Raw genomic sequence first — 14,786 nt, 5'->3', positions numbered from 1 at the left:
CTTGTGATCTCTCTCTGTCAAATAAATAAATAAAATATTTAAAAAAAAAAGTTGCTTGGGAAAGCAGAGGCTTTAATGATCCTTCTTTTTCCGGACAGTAGTAGGTTAGGCAGGAGGGCAGTCTGCTTTCAACTACCTTTAAGGCTCTTTTTTGCAAATAAAGTTCCGTTTGTTTTTATTACAAAAGCAACTGGGAAATAAAAACATACATACACACCAAAACCTGTACACGAGGGTGCCTGAGGGGCTCACAGTCAGTCAAGCGTCTGACTCTTGATTTTGGCTCGTGTTGTGATCTCATGGGTGGTGAGACAGAACCCTGCACGGGCTCCGCCCTCAGCTTGGGAGTCTGCTTGAGATTCTCTTCCTCTGCCTCTGCCCCTTTGCCCCCAGGCTCGCTCACTCTCAAGTAAATAAAATCCTAAAAAACCAAAACCACCAAAAAAACCCCACAAAAAACCCAAAAACCAAAAACCTGTACAGGAATGGTCTCACAGTAGTCATTAATACCCAAGAAGGACAAAGAACCCAAATCTCCATAAATAAAATGTGGTCTATTCATACAGCGAAATATGATTCAGCCATAAAAAATGAAGTACTGCTATATGCCAGAACATCGATGAACCCTGCAAAATTATACTCAGGGAAAGAAGTCAGTCACAAAAGCCCGCTTACTGTATGATTCCATTTACATAAAAGGTGCAGAATAGGCAAATCTAGAGAGTAAAGGGTAAAGTTGCCAAAGGCTAGAGGAGCCGGGGGACAGCAGACGGCAACTGCTCATGGGAACCAGGTTCTTTGTGGGATGATGAAGATACCACAAAAAACGGACTGCGGTGTTAGCTGCACTACTCGGAATACACTAAGAAACATCAAATTGTATACTTTAAAGGGGTGGACTGTATGGTGCATGAAGCACCTCTCAGTAAAGCTGTTACAAAAGAAAAAAGCAATTGGGCCTAATAGAACAAATACGGAAAAGGCAAGGAACACAAATAAGTATATGTAAAGAGTTAACTCGGCATGCTTACCCTTCCAGCTTTTTATGCACATCTAATTTTTCTTTTAAAGGGAAATGAATCTTTTGTATCTCAGCATTTAGTCCTGCAGCAAGAAAACGAATGCTGCCGGAAAAGTTTTTAATTTTTAAGAACTGTGCTTTCCTTCCAATAGGTAGATGCTAGCCACAAACAGCTATTCATCATGAAGAATACGGCTAGTCTGAAGTGAACAGAGATATGCTTTAAATTAATTTATTTTTATTGTGGTAAAACACACATAAAATTTACCATCTCCAGAATTTTTAGCACAGAGTTCAGTGATACTTAGTCCTAATATCATGCCACCATCACCACCACTACCCATCTCCAGAACTCTTTTCATGTTGTAAAACTGAAGCTCTGTACATTAAATACTAACTCCCGCTCTTCACTGGGCAGCCACAATTCTACTGTCTCCTTGACTCTGACTACTCTAAGTACTTCATGTAAGTTGAACCACAAAGTACTTGTCTTTTTGTGCCTGGCTTGTTTTACTTAGCATCATATCCCTTCCCTCCAGGTTTATCCATGTTGGAGCCTGTGTCAAAATTCCCTTTCTTTTAAAGGCTGAATAACACTCCACGCTATATGTGCACACATTTGGCAGGTGATGGGAGGGACACTTGGACTGGTTCCATCTTTTAGCTATTGTGAATACTGCTGTGAACATGGGTGTACAAATATCTCTTCACACAGTAATTTTATGGTTCCACAGTGGTTCTTCATTTACATTCCCATCAACAGTGCACAATGCCTCCTATTTCTCCACATCCTTACCAACACCCGTTAAATGTTTAATACTAGCCATCTTAACGTGTATGAGATAGTATTTCACTGTAAGTGTGATGTGCATTTCTCTAATGATTAATGGATACTGAGTATCTTTTCATTTGTTAATTGGCTACTTCTATGTCTTCTTTGGAGAAAAATCTATTCAAGTCCTCTGCCCATTTGCAGTATGCTTTCACATGTAAAACATACTTGGGATTTCCAAGGCTTAGTATGAAAAAATGCAATACCTCATAACTACCTTTTCAAAAATATTGACATGCTGAAGTTATACTTTGGATGTACCAGGTTAAAGATATGTTAAAATTAATTTCATCTTTAAATTAAGTGTTCGGGCTCTCTGCTCAGCAGGGAGCCTGCTTCCCCCTCTCTGCCTGCTTGTGACCCCTCTCTCAAATAAATAAAATCTTAAAAAAAAAAAAGTGTTAACATTAAATGAAATTCAATGTTAAAATGTGGCTAGTGGAAACAGACGAACCTTGAAGACCTGCTAACTGAAATAAGCTGATCGCAAAAGGGCAAATACTTTTTGTGCTTCTACTAATATGAGTACTGAAAGTGAAATTCAGACAGAAGAAGGTGGTTGTCAAGGGCTGGGTAGAGAGGAGAATGGAGACTTGGGTGTTTAATGGGTATAGGATTCAGTTTTGTAAGATGAAAAAAGTTCTGGAGATAAACAGTAGTAAAGGCTGCATGACAATGTGAGTGTACTTAATGACAAAGGACTTTACACTTAGAAGTCATTAAAACCGTAAATTTTGGGGCACCTGAGTGGCTCAGTGGGTTAAAGCCTCTGCCTTCAGCTCAGGTCATGATCCCAGGGTCCTGGGATCAAGCCCCACATCCAGCTCTCTGCTTGGCAGGGAGCCTGCTTCCTCCTCTCTCTCTGTGTACTTGTGATCTCTGTCAAATAAATAAATAAAATGGTAAATTTTAGGGTGTATTTTACCACAATTAAAAATATTTTTTTTCAGTGTGGCTCCTGGAAAATTTAAGGCAACAGTATTGAATATGGAACCAAATAAGGTTTGCTCGTAGTTTTACCAGCAGGATGGAGTGGGTTCAAAATGAGAGGCATTTATCATTGATGACTCTGCCAAATCTATGAACATTAAGCATCTGTTAAGACTTTTTTTTTTGAACAGGACAGATCCTCTAGAGCAAGACCTGGATGTAATACAGGAACTTTGAAGGACTTTATAATTTCCAAACCATTCTGGACAATATTAAATGAAAGACTCTATGGTAACATTATTAATGGCCGCCAAACTGTTGGATATTTAAAAAAAAAAAAAAAAATCTTAGAATTCACTTTCCTGGCAGATCTGCTCTATTCCAAGACGCCAGGAAGAGAGGAATGTATCATTTCTGTCAATGTCAAAGGCTCCAGTTCACCCGGCCTTAACTAAGAGTTAATCCAGCTGAGGTTACTTTAATAAGTTCAACTGTTTAAAAATTTTTTTTAAAGATTTTATTTATTTGACAGACAGAGATCACAAGTAGGCAGAGAGGCAGGCAGAGAGAGAGAGGGAAGCAGGCTCCCCGCTGAGCAGAGAGCCCGATGTGGGGCTCGATCCCAGGACCCTGAGATCATGACCTGAGCCGAAGGCAGAGGCTTTAACCTACTGAGCCCCCAGGCAGCCCAGTTCAACTGTTTTTTTTAGTTTTGCAGAAGGGAAATGCTTCTGGAGAATGTAGTGGTACAGAAAAGATTTTCAAAGAATTTCCATGTATTAAATTTTTAAATAACCCTTAAGTTTCTTCCAAACAGTTTTAAGGATAGAACTGTACAAGGGGAAAGGTCCTAGGAAAAATAAATTAGGAAACCTTTTCAAAGGTAACACAATGATGGAAACAATTTTAACAAGTTTTGTTTTCTTTCATGTGGGTGGCTCATTAATATCAAACTAAGAATTTAATGGGAAATAAACAGCCCCATTCATCACATTACCCATCTCCAAAATTATAATTACACTGTGATTTAAAATTTGTTTTATTTTAAATGCTTATCACAAGTGATTTCAGATTTATCAGACTATGACCTGAAATTATGATTGATACAGTGTGGTAAAGAGGTATTTATGTCTGTAAATTATATCCACTATGAATTATTTTTCAGCAGAGATTGATTTTTCTGATTTCAAATGATGGAATTACAAACTTAAATATTCAGTAAGACAAGGGTGCTATCTCACTATCCAAAGCAAAGAAGAATCTATTAAAAAGACCCTGCTTAGCTTTTTTGTCTTTTTTCCCCTCTTGCTAGATACTAGATATCTAGCATCTACAGCAGTGGCTGACTCATAGCAGGCACTTAATAAATGTAGACTAAACACCAGCCCCTGCCTAGAAAGGACTTACAGAGATGACACCCCATAAACAACCACAGAAAAAGCAGCAAAGTGTCAGATGTATCATGAAGTAAATGCTCTGAGGTTTTATAAGAGGGAGAATTCATTCTCCATAGGGGAATGCAGGAGAAGGTGGAAGCAGATGCTAAGCAGGGCCACTAGTTTAGTTGAGAATCTGCATTCACTGCAAACAAAACAAAACAAACTTGCTGGTACAGTTCCAGAAGTGGGACAGCAAGGAATTCTAGAAACTATGTAGAGTCCAGAATGGCTGCTATGCCAAGCTTCTAAGTAATAAGGAATGACAGGGTTGGAAAGGCAGCTTGGGGATAGGACAGAAGTTTTGAGTGTGACACCAGAGCCTGCAGCTGTATCTGGTAGGCACTGAGGAGGTGCTGCAGTCAACGAAGCAGAGAAAGGATACAATTCTATGGGCACTTGAAGAGAATTAAATCCAGCCGTTTGGCAGATACTATTACAAAAGGTCTAGGAGAAGCCCATGCAGAGTGCAGTATCGGACCTCGGCAACCGTCAGAATCACCAGAAGGAGTTGACAACCACCGCAGACCCACACAATCTGAAAGGTCTGCACAGAGCCTTAGGTGTAAGACAGTAAGATACTGAAATGACGGCAAAAGGAAGATGAAGTTCAAGGGTGAAGCCTACAGCCTACATCAACATTTCTGTTTTCCAGTTAAAACTATACTGTTTTCATGAATAAAAATTTAGCTGATCTGTTAGCCACATGTAAAATTTTTACCTCACAACTTCAAATTTCTATTAACAAGTAGGGGGACACAACACACTAAAAGCTTTCCTCTGCTCAGAAGAAAGACAGTACAATGTAGTAATTAAGAACACGGCTGCAGAGCTGGGCAGATCTGTGTCCTTACTTAATCCTCACTCTGCCACTTACTAGCTTTGTGAACCTAAAAAAGTTACTTAACCTCTGGAGGTCTCCTTCCTTATGGTATATGCGGAAGGACACTATTCTATTGTTCAATTCCAATGTCAGAAGGATTAAACGAGATGCTGCCAGTTAACACTTAAAGCAGTTATTATTTTAAACCACATCAGATACTAGTCACTTTGAAAATTATAAGCTCACACTGTTATAATCTTTTAAAAAAATATGGACTATTAATCCTGATCATCAGATGTGGTTGCTATATATCTGTTCTAAGACACATTACAATGTGCATTCACACACATAATACTTTGCATTTGTGATTAGCATATTCTTAACCTTATAAACTCTGTGGCACTTAAAATGCACATGCAATTTAACATCTCCAAGTACCCACAATAAACCTAGTGACTTACAGTCACACAGAAACATAAAGGTATGAGCTAGATTTTGCATAAAAAAATATGTGGGTTACTTCTCTTCTAAAGACTTTTCAAACTAAAAGACTAGTGTCTACAACCAGAAACTATTATGTTGCGGTTTATCCTGTTACTTGAGAGAATTTAGAGGAGAATCCTAGTGGTGACCACCAGAATTTACAGAACACTAATGGAACCAAAGGCTTTCAGGGTTTTGAGAATGTGCTGAAACGATGACAGAACACATGCATGGAAGGAAAGACGATGCTGGAGAGACGAGATGAAAGCCGAGGAACTGAAGGTGTGCTCCCTAACCCTTTATTGATTTTACATACTGAAGTTCACAAAGAATTTTACCTGAAAGGGAGAAAGATGCCTCACAGCTCACCAAAAAAAAAAAAAAGAGAGAGAGAGAGAGAGACTATTTCTAACAACTTCATCTAGCTTTAGAGAGTATGAGATGGGGAGCATTTCCCAATTTACTCCATTTTAAACAAGCATTCCAGCAAGGCAGACACACCCCACAGGGAATGACTGCAACCCTTTGCTGCCCACATACCCCACAGCTGAGCACTGTTGCTGCCAATACAGGTGGACAAACAGGCTTAGGAGAAACGTGAAAGTGGGAAATCAATTCACCAGTAGGCCCAAGAAGACATCCAGACATATCCATTTTAATCATTCCAGGTCTGGTCATCTAAAAGGTGTAGGACACAAAGTAGTGGAATTTTCAATTCCTTAATGAGAAAATTTCCATGCTCTATCACAACTACTCGGAAATAATTTTCCTGGAGTAACGGAAAGGAACTTTTCTCATTCATGAATAACAGAATTATTTACCTAAATCACCTCAAGTTTTTCTGAGCAATCTCCTAGAAGTCAAGGCCTAATAGGCAAAGCTTTCTCTGTAACAGAGCTATTATTTGTGCAGCAGTCTTTGCCACTTGGTGGCTCGACTCTTATGGTTTCTGCAGAGTAGTTTTTCTTGGGTGTTGTTTTTAAGCCTACCTGATTTTGGACCAGGACTTTGAGCCAACTGCATAGGACACTCCCAGTTCTAGTTCACTCCTTTCACAAGAGCAAGAATTGCAACTGTTGACCTACGTTTACAACCCCCACCCCCAATTTAAAACTTTAATGCATTCTTCCATATTTCTGCTAGACAGAAGTCTCTTCAGATGTAACAGATCTGAAGAGAAACCACTCATACAGGTTCTCAATTGTTGCCAGTCCCCACCAGAAAAAGCTGCATGTTTCAATGCAAGTACAGGCTTCCACTAACTCTTAAATGGAGACCAGAGGGTTCAGAAAATGGAAAGGCAGAAGGGCAAAAGCCAACAATTATCTGTCTAAACAAAAATGACTTTCCAGAGGAAAGAAAGAACAAGACTGCCCTCAACCAAAACATTCGAAAAGCAACAGGACCATAAACAAACTTTCTTTCTTTTTTTTTTTTTAAGATCCTTGTACAGGCAACTTCAAACCAGACGTGCTGCTTCAAGTGACCACCCCTAACACAATTTTGCTGGTCCTCTCTTGCTCGGGGTTTGGTCAGCCCCTCTGACTGTCAAGCGCACGCAGGATCCTTGGGTCTTCACGGACACAGAAGCATGAAGCAGCATTATCATTACGAAACATTCATGTGAACCCTCATTATTAGCCAAAGAGCATATGCGAACCCTACAAAAGCCTGTGTTCAAGCACAGGCCTGGCATGGACACCCTTTGTGTCTCACTTCAACACCGCAAGCTGAAGTGCCTTGACTTCCCCACTTGTGAAACAAGGACGATCCTGAGAAAATTCAGAATGGTTTAGAAAATGTTTGCCAAATAAAATGGGCATCATTTATATTACCCTAAAGGCTAGCAAAGAGGCCTTTACACTCATGGTTCTCCGTTCTTAAAGGCATCAACCAAGTCATATGAGAAGTGACACATAAAGACAAACAACTCATAGCTGAGTGACTCAATCACAAATCTATATCCTTACTGGAGAGGGAGTTAGGATGTGTAGGGATTTATTTTTAATTCTAAGGGATGGTCAAACAATGCATGAGCCTCCTACAGATTATGTGCATGTTTTGGAGTTAAATCTTAAATCTTAAACTGTGGTACATGTTCAGGGCAGTCTTCCTTAGTAAACTCTATCAAAAGCACTTAGACTTTCCTCTTAATTTCCACACCTTTATTTCAGGAACATTGCTGCAATTCTGGAAATGTTATTATTTCTCAAGCTGTGGTCTTAGAACTAAGCTAGGGATCAATAAAAGCAAGGAAGCTTGAGTGTGCATTTCCAAAGAACTACAACCAGAGGACAAGTGAATGCAAACATGGAGATGAGAGAACCCAGAACTGAAATAGTGAAAAGAACTTTGCATTTTACACTGATTAGAAAATGTGTGCTCTCAATCAAAACAGTTCCTGTATATAGTTGGCTCACATTTTATCTGTGACTTCCTAATATAGACAAAACATCACATTATAATCAAGTTGATATATATATATATCCCAATCTGAGAAACCTGATAATATATGAGGAGAGCCTTCTTCCAGTGGAACAAGAATATGGATTCTCATTTAAGATGACTCCTGAATTGCAAGATAACAAAGGTAGGTCACAACCAAAACACAGGTCTAAGGAGTACTAAGACACAGAAAGACTGAGGGAGCACAATCATCCTTCCCCTCACTTTGTAATTAGCAGGATCAGGCAAACAAACAATATAAAAATCATGAAGTCACGATGAACGGTGGCCACTCACGCTGGGCAAAACAAGGATGGCTTCTTTTATAAAGTATCTCAATGATTAAGGCAGCAAGTACCAATGAGTAAAGAAGAAACAACTTCTACATTCAAAGTATCAATTCAGTTAGTGTGGGGCTTTGGTTCTCACCAGTTTCAAATGTCAAGTATCCAAACTAACAACATAAAAGGTAGAACTGACAGTGATACACATCAGCAAAATATGGCGTTTGTTCTAAACACCACAAGCTCACTAGAAGTGTGCACGATGCTAATAACATGTCAAGCTCTGTGAGTCTAACTATAATTAAATTATTTACTTAGCGTAACAACATTGGACTTAATGTTCATGCCTTTTAGGCAAATAAATGGAAGTTAAACTCCCATGGGAAATATTTTATCTTCTGGAAGACATAACAGACTTTAAAGTAAAAGCCCTTTTGGAAGTTTAGGATGAACATGTAGATTATTACACAGCAGTTTCGGGCATTTTGGTGTAAACTACAAATTAGTTTCTAATCTCACAAAATTTTCCATTTTTTGGCTACTTTGACAACATTTTGTAAGTTATCTAAGATTTTAATAGGTTATTTAAAGAAAAACGACAATATCTAATTCCGACGTTTTTTCTGTAGTTAAATGTACTGTTTCCCAACCACATCTCTGATGGTGGGACTTTGTATTTAGTTACAGTTACTTCCAACTCTAAAAAGTCAGTTGTATTTTACGTGTATATATGTACACACCAATTGATGGAGTCAACCTGCCGAAGTCTATTACAACTTATGCAATTTTGTTATTTATATATAGTTCCCAAAAGACAAAAATACTACTGATACTGAGATTTTTCTTTTCTCTCTCTAGCCAATTATTGATCCCTACTTGCTCCTTTGTAACTCATCAGCTCTATCTTCCTCATTAATTTCCACAATTAAATATGTAGCCAGCATGTGTACATCACCTTAAATGTATCAACCAACAGATTGCTGAATACTTAAAATTTTCAATACTAGAAATTATGCTTAGTAGTACTTTTCAAATTTTGTGAAGTTACAAGGAAAGCAACAATTTAACACATTGTGCACTTTACTTAATTATACTTTTAATAATCAAATTGAAGTAATAAACTTGTTCATATATGTTAGAACAAAAAACAGAAGTCATTTTTACTTGGTAAAAGCCAATTTAAGCTGATTATCTGGTAGCAACTACATGTTCATGAAAAGGCCTTTTCTGATCAAAGAATCTTTAAGGTTTTTAACAGCTTAGCAACTCTTGAGATTGGGTCATCAAAATAACAATAATTGAGAACTTACTTGACACTTAATCTGTTCAACATGGTGACGTTTTATTTTTAATATAAATAGTATTAGAACTTTTCCTGCACTCTGGTTTAAGGAAAAAAAAGAGAAATTTAAGCAAAACAAATTCACAGTGGGTATGTTTACTACCAATGACCTCCAGGACAGGCAGGGCCAGATGTCTTTAGAGATTCAGAGCCCAATCTCCTATATTTTCGATACAGAGACATTAAGAACCAAAATCAAAGATTTAATTAATTCAATGTCTAGTGGCCTCTGATAAGGTAATTTTAGGAAATTTTCAACAATGGCCAAGATAAAGAAGGAACTTCTACTTAAAGTTTAATTAAACAGAATACCCATCCCCACCCTCTGGTTAGTAGAGGCTTTTTACAGTTCTTTTAATGAACTCTCATAGTTTACCTAAATTCCAGCTTTCAAGCCCAACTGTTTCACTATTCATTCATTCACTCACTTTTGATGCCCAAACCAGGAAACCTTGAAACTGCAAAATACATGCTAAGAGCTCATAGCAAGTTTTCCTGTAGGGGGAAAATGGCTATTACCACTAAGGATATCAATTAACACTGTATCTTAGGTATAATTTGCCGAATCAAACAGAAGGACCTTCACAAATTTCATTCATCTCAAACGCACCTCAAATAAGTTGTTTCCAAATTACTCATTTAAAAACTCATATAACTATATATCAAAGACCAAGTACAGGTCAAAATTATTTCCATTTAACATATACTAAGCAGTATTTAAATATTATAAATATCACCAATTAGATTTAAAATCTGATTCTTGCATTTACTAAAAAACTTCAAAACCAATATAGTTAAGTCTCCATTGGAATACCTGAACCAAGCTGCCTCCTTTTCACTCACCAAAATGTTACTTAATAGCAAATGTTCCAGGAAAATTCTCCCTTAAGCACCAACTGGTTAACTATGTATCAAAGAATACACCCATTCAATTCCCCATAAATTTACCTTGGTGTTATCTATATAAAATACTTGCAACAAAGTCTTACAAGTACCCCAAGTATCAACAACCACTGTCAATCATTGGTAGCAAGTACATGTTCATGGAAACGCCTGTTCTGATCAGAGAATCGGTAAGATTTACAGAAGCTTAGCAACTCTTGAGATTGGGTCATCTAGATAACAATAATTGAGAACTTAAGATACTTTATACACAAGAGTGCAGAATGTAAATGATTAAAACAGTATTAGCAACTTAAATTTTCTCTTAAACAAGCCATAAGTCATTTCTCTGTTCAGAACCCATGACTGCAACCAGCTCTAACCGGTTCCTTGAGGAATGTGGCTAGGCTGAAATTTTGGAAGTGTTGGCTTTGGTGGTGACCAAGGAGGAAGAAGTCTCTGGATTCCCTGTTGCTGCAGTTCCCACCCTCCAAAATGAATATACCCACCGGTGTGAATTGACAATGTGGTCCAAAGAGCAAGGCAGGAACGGAGTCCAGATCCTCAAAATGGTAGTACAGGGCATAACCACTAGGCCACCTATCAGTTCAGTACAAAAAGTACAACCCTGTGCATCATGGTGCAAAAGCTGGGGCCTAGGTTTCGCATTGTGCATCTCACACCTATGGAAATAACAAGAGGAGTAAAATCTATAGAAATCAACACTCCCTAAGAAGGTGGGTGCTCACAGAAGACCGGTGTCAATGCTTTTGCAAAGGTGGTTGGCTAATAAGAAAATGAATGGCAATTGCAAGCCCAAAGTTAGAAGACGACAAAATTTTACAATCAACTCTGTTGAGTTTGACCATGAAGAACTCAATGTGGGTTTAATGTTTACCAACAAGGCTTTGCAAATCATGACACCCATCTACATGCTTATGAAAATTACTACCCCACTAAAATCTAGCATCTTTCAAGAATGATTTTTAACTCTCAAAGAGTTGGAAAGATGTGGGCCATGAAGAAAGGAGGTAATCAGCAATACCCGCAAACCCGTAACTCTCAGGTTTTAAACTTTCCCCTTTACCATCTGACCTTGGAAAGACATGGTGACACATTCAAAGCTTAAGGTGGAAGAATTCCAGAATTCCAAAGAATAGGAAATCTTGTGTACCAATGATGTGCCAAGAACAAATGTGGATTGTCTGAGGGTCAACAGTTTTGAAAAAGTAAAAAGAGAACTTCTAAAATGCAGGGTGGATTCTTTAAAAGAAATAAAATCACCGCTCTTGACTCACTTAATCCTTCGCCATGTTGCTGTCAGCTCACCAACTAAGAGTGCGAGAGTGTGTGTCTTGCTGGGTCCATTTTCCCATGGTCTGTAGAAGGCGCTGTGAAGCACATCCTGTTCTAGCTCTGGGGCCCTTCCCCCCTCTGCAGCCTTACCCAGTGCAGGGAATGCGCCCCCTACTGACTCCAACACTCATCGCCTTTAGCCGACTTGGCTGCGGTGCATTTTGGGTGGGGGCTGGTATTTTCTTGATGGCCATAAACCAGAAGCAACAATGCAGATTTATAAAGAAACTGTATCAAGCTACCCAGGAGTTCCCCCTCCTCCCCTCTGAAGGTTCAAGACACTGGCACGAGAAGCATCAGGGATAGGAATTGGGTGTGTGGGGATGGACAGCATTAAAATGGCAAACACAGGAAACAGTTTGGTTCTTTTTCCCTCCTAAGCCTTTGTCTGAGAAATGGGGTTATGGCAAGAACTGCTCAGAGGAATTGGTGAACGCAAGAACATCAAGAAGACTTAGTGTGGGTACATGTGTGGCTAAAAAGGATATTAGACCTTAGTGCCTGATCTTGGGCAGAAGAGGAAGAGAAGCAATCGCGCCTTTTCCAGCAGACAGGCATCCAGGTTGGGGGGGAGGGGAGGGAAGGGGAGGGCAGGCAGGCAGCCCAGAGGAAAGAGAGGTGAATAAAAGGGTGCTCAAAGAACTCCTCCCCATTCATTGCATTAAAAAAGAAAATCTTTTCGCAGCTTTCTGGATTTCCATTTTTTACCATCTTATTGCAAAGTTGGGGCTCAGAATGTTCATAAGAGGTCGTGCTGACCAGGCAGCTGCGACTGAGAAAAAGGGGTGGTGGTGGACTCCGTGCTTAGGACAGGAGGGTAGCTGGCATGTTGGGGAGGAAGGGTTGCACGGCGGAGGCAAAGACTTTCCACTCCGTGCCATGCATGCTCCCCGCCCCCCAATCTGTCCCCCCCTCCCCCAGCTAAGGGTGGGTAGACCAGGCAGAAGGCTCGTCCCAGGCACTGGGGGTGTGCGTGGGGGGCTCGTTTGGCGGGGGGGGGGGGGGGAGCGGGAGGAAGGGATTAGTTCCAGGGATGGGAGCAGCTCTGTTCTTGCTGGGGGCGGGGTGGAGGGAGATGCCATCAGCGGCACAGGCTCCGGGGGCCAGGCTGGCTGCTGGCCTCGGCGGGCTTACGGGGCGGGGAAGGGAGGTCGGGCTGCAGGAGGAGGCGCCTGGACCCCGGAGCAGAGCCCGGGTAGCGGTCCGCGCCGGGGCGGGCGTTCCGTCAGCACCAGAGTATGCAAAGGAGCGTGTGCGGCTGGAGGGCTGGCAGTGGGCACAACAATGCGCCCGCGGGGCCGGCTCGGCGGGAGCGGGGCCGGGCCGCGGGGTCGGCGCGCGGCGGCCGCCGGGGCTTACCTTGACTCGGCCTCGAGGCGCGCGCGGGGCCGGCGTGCTCGGGGGCCGGGCGGCGGCGGCGGCGGCGGGCGGATGGCGGCGGCACGGCGGTGGCGGCGGCGAGGGCGCGCCCGGGGCCTCGTCGCGCTCTGGCTCGGCGGGCTCCGGCTCGCGCCGCGGCCGCGGCTGCTGCCGGGGGGCGCGGCGGGCGCAGCAGAGCGGCGGGCGGCGGCAGCGGCGCGAGCGGCTCCCTCCAGTCCCCGCGCGGGCGGCGGCGGCAGCGTCGTCGAGCGGTGCAGACAAAGGAGGGGCGGAGGGAGGAGACGGAGGGTGTGGGAGAGGCGGCTTCACCGGCGCGGGCAGACGGGCGGCGGCGGCCGCGCTCCTTTCGCTCCTCAGCAGCGGGGACCGAGAGAGGGAGCTGTGTCTGAGGAGACGCCAAAATCCCCCTTAGCGCTGCCCGCGGGAGGGGGAGGGGGCACAAGATGGCGGCGGCCGGGGGGGCGGGAGTTCAGCTCATGGATCCCGGCGGGCGGCGGAGGGGAGACCGGGCCGGTGGAGGCGGCGGCGGCAACGGGCGGGGGAGGGGGCTGATCCCGCGTCTCCCCTCAGCAGACAATACAAGCGCCTCGGAGCGAGTCCCCGAACCTGCCCTAGCCAAAATGGCGGCCGAGAAAGAGCGGAAGTGACGTAAATACCTCATTAGCATAAGAGGACTCATTGTCCAGCTAAGTAGGGGGGGTAGTGGGGGACAGTACCCCTTCCCCCATGTCCCCCAGGGACAACTCTTTCACTGCCACCTGTGCTCGCACCTAACTTTTTGGGGGGGAGGGTGGTCCCAGTACCCCCACCTAAGGGAAATTATATAATCCCCACAGAGGGGGAGCTCTCGCGAGAACCAAGAGGATTTTTGCCATTGACCCACTAGGAGGCGCCGCGGATAATGGCCGCAGTGCGCTTCCAGGGCCCGTGTGCAAGGCGGGCGCCTTCCTCTGGCCGCAGCGCCGGCGGCGGAGGCACCAGCAGCGGGCCGCAGCACGCCCTGCACTCAGTCAGGTGGCCGTGCTGGGGATCCCTGCGCGGGCCCAGCTGGGCCTGGACTACATCTGGCGGGAGGGGGCGTGCGGGCAGCCCAGCCGCTCCACGTGCTGGGAGGCCTGCGCTCTCACCCGCCGGGCAGCAGCGGGAAGGGCAGGGACACCTGGCCGGTTGTGCGCGATGCCTCCTGCCTTATGTGAGGTGTGAGGGCCTCGTGCTTCACACACCGACTGGAGATAAGCCACGAGCTCATGGAGCCCTGGTTCCTTCCCGGTGGGGCGGGTTACTTAGTGCACAGGGGCTGACAGTCTTCCAGGTTGGTGATGGGCTCTTCTCTTTGGCCTGAAGAAAACAAATGGGGACCCTAGCGTGTGGGGCCACCGGACTTGTGAAGCCGAAAGATGAGAAATGATGTTGCTGATGGGCCTCCACAAGATGCTCAAAAACTACACTTCAACTGTGGTCCCAGGGACACTTCCAGTGGTACCACAATCTGGACAGCACAAGATAGCACATGGACAGTCTGTGCAAACTTAGGTCAATTCCAACCAACACATTACCTCGTTTCTGAATCCA

At 43.3% G+C, this 14,786-nt stretch overlaps 1 protein-coding gene across 3 annotated transcripts in view; it reads right to left on the bottom strand.

Annotated features, from left to right (window-relative positions):
* Nucleotides 1-13,297, bottom strand: part of ADNP (activity dependent neuroprotector homeobox) — a 31,507-nt gene extending 18,210 nt beyond the window's left edge. The window contains exons 1-3 of one of the 3 annotated variants that reach the window (XM_059132818.1): nucleotides 13,194-13,297; nucleotides 10,988-11,161; nucleotides 9,565-9,636 (exon numbers count right to left, since the gene is read on the bottom strand). The gene's annotated coding sequence lies outside the window, so the exon portion shown is untranslated. The remainder of the gene's footprint in view (nucleotides 1-9,564; nucleotides 9,637-10,987; nucleotides 11,162-13,193) is intronic. The other 2 variants (XM_059132817.1, XM_059132819.1) reach the window with 2 other exon arrangements.
* Nucleotides 13,298-14,786: the final 1,489 nt, after the last annotated feature.

This window comes from Mustela lutreola, chromosome 9 (genome assembly GCF_030435805.1).
Source record: "Mustela lutreola isolate mMusLut2 chromosome 9, mMusLut2.pri, whole genome shotgun sequence".
Classification (NCBI taxonomy): domain Eukaryota; kingdom Metazoa; phylum Chordata; class Mammalia; order Carnivora; family Mustelidae; genus Mustela; species Mustela lutreola.
Note: the sequence above shows the minus strand (reverse complement) of the source record. Positions and strands in the feature narration are given on the sequence as shown.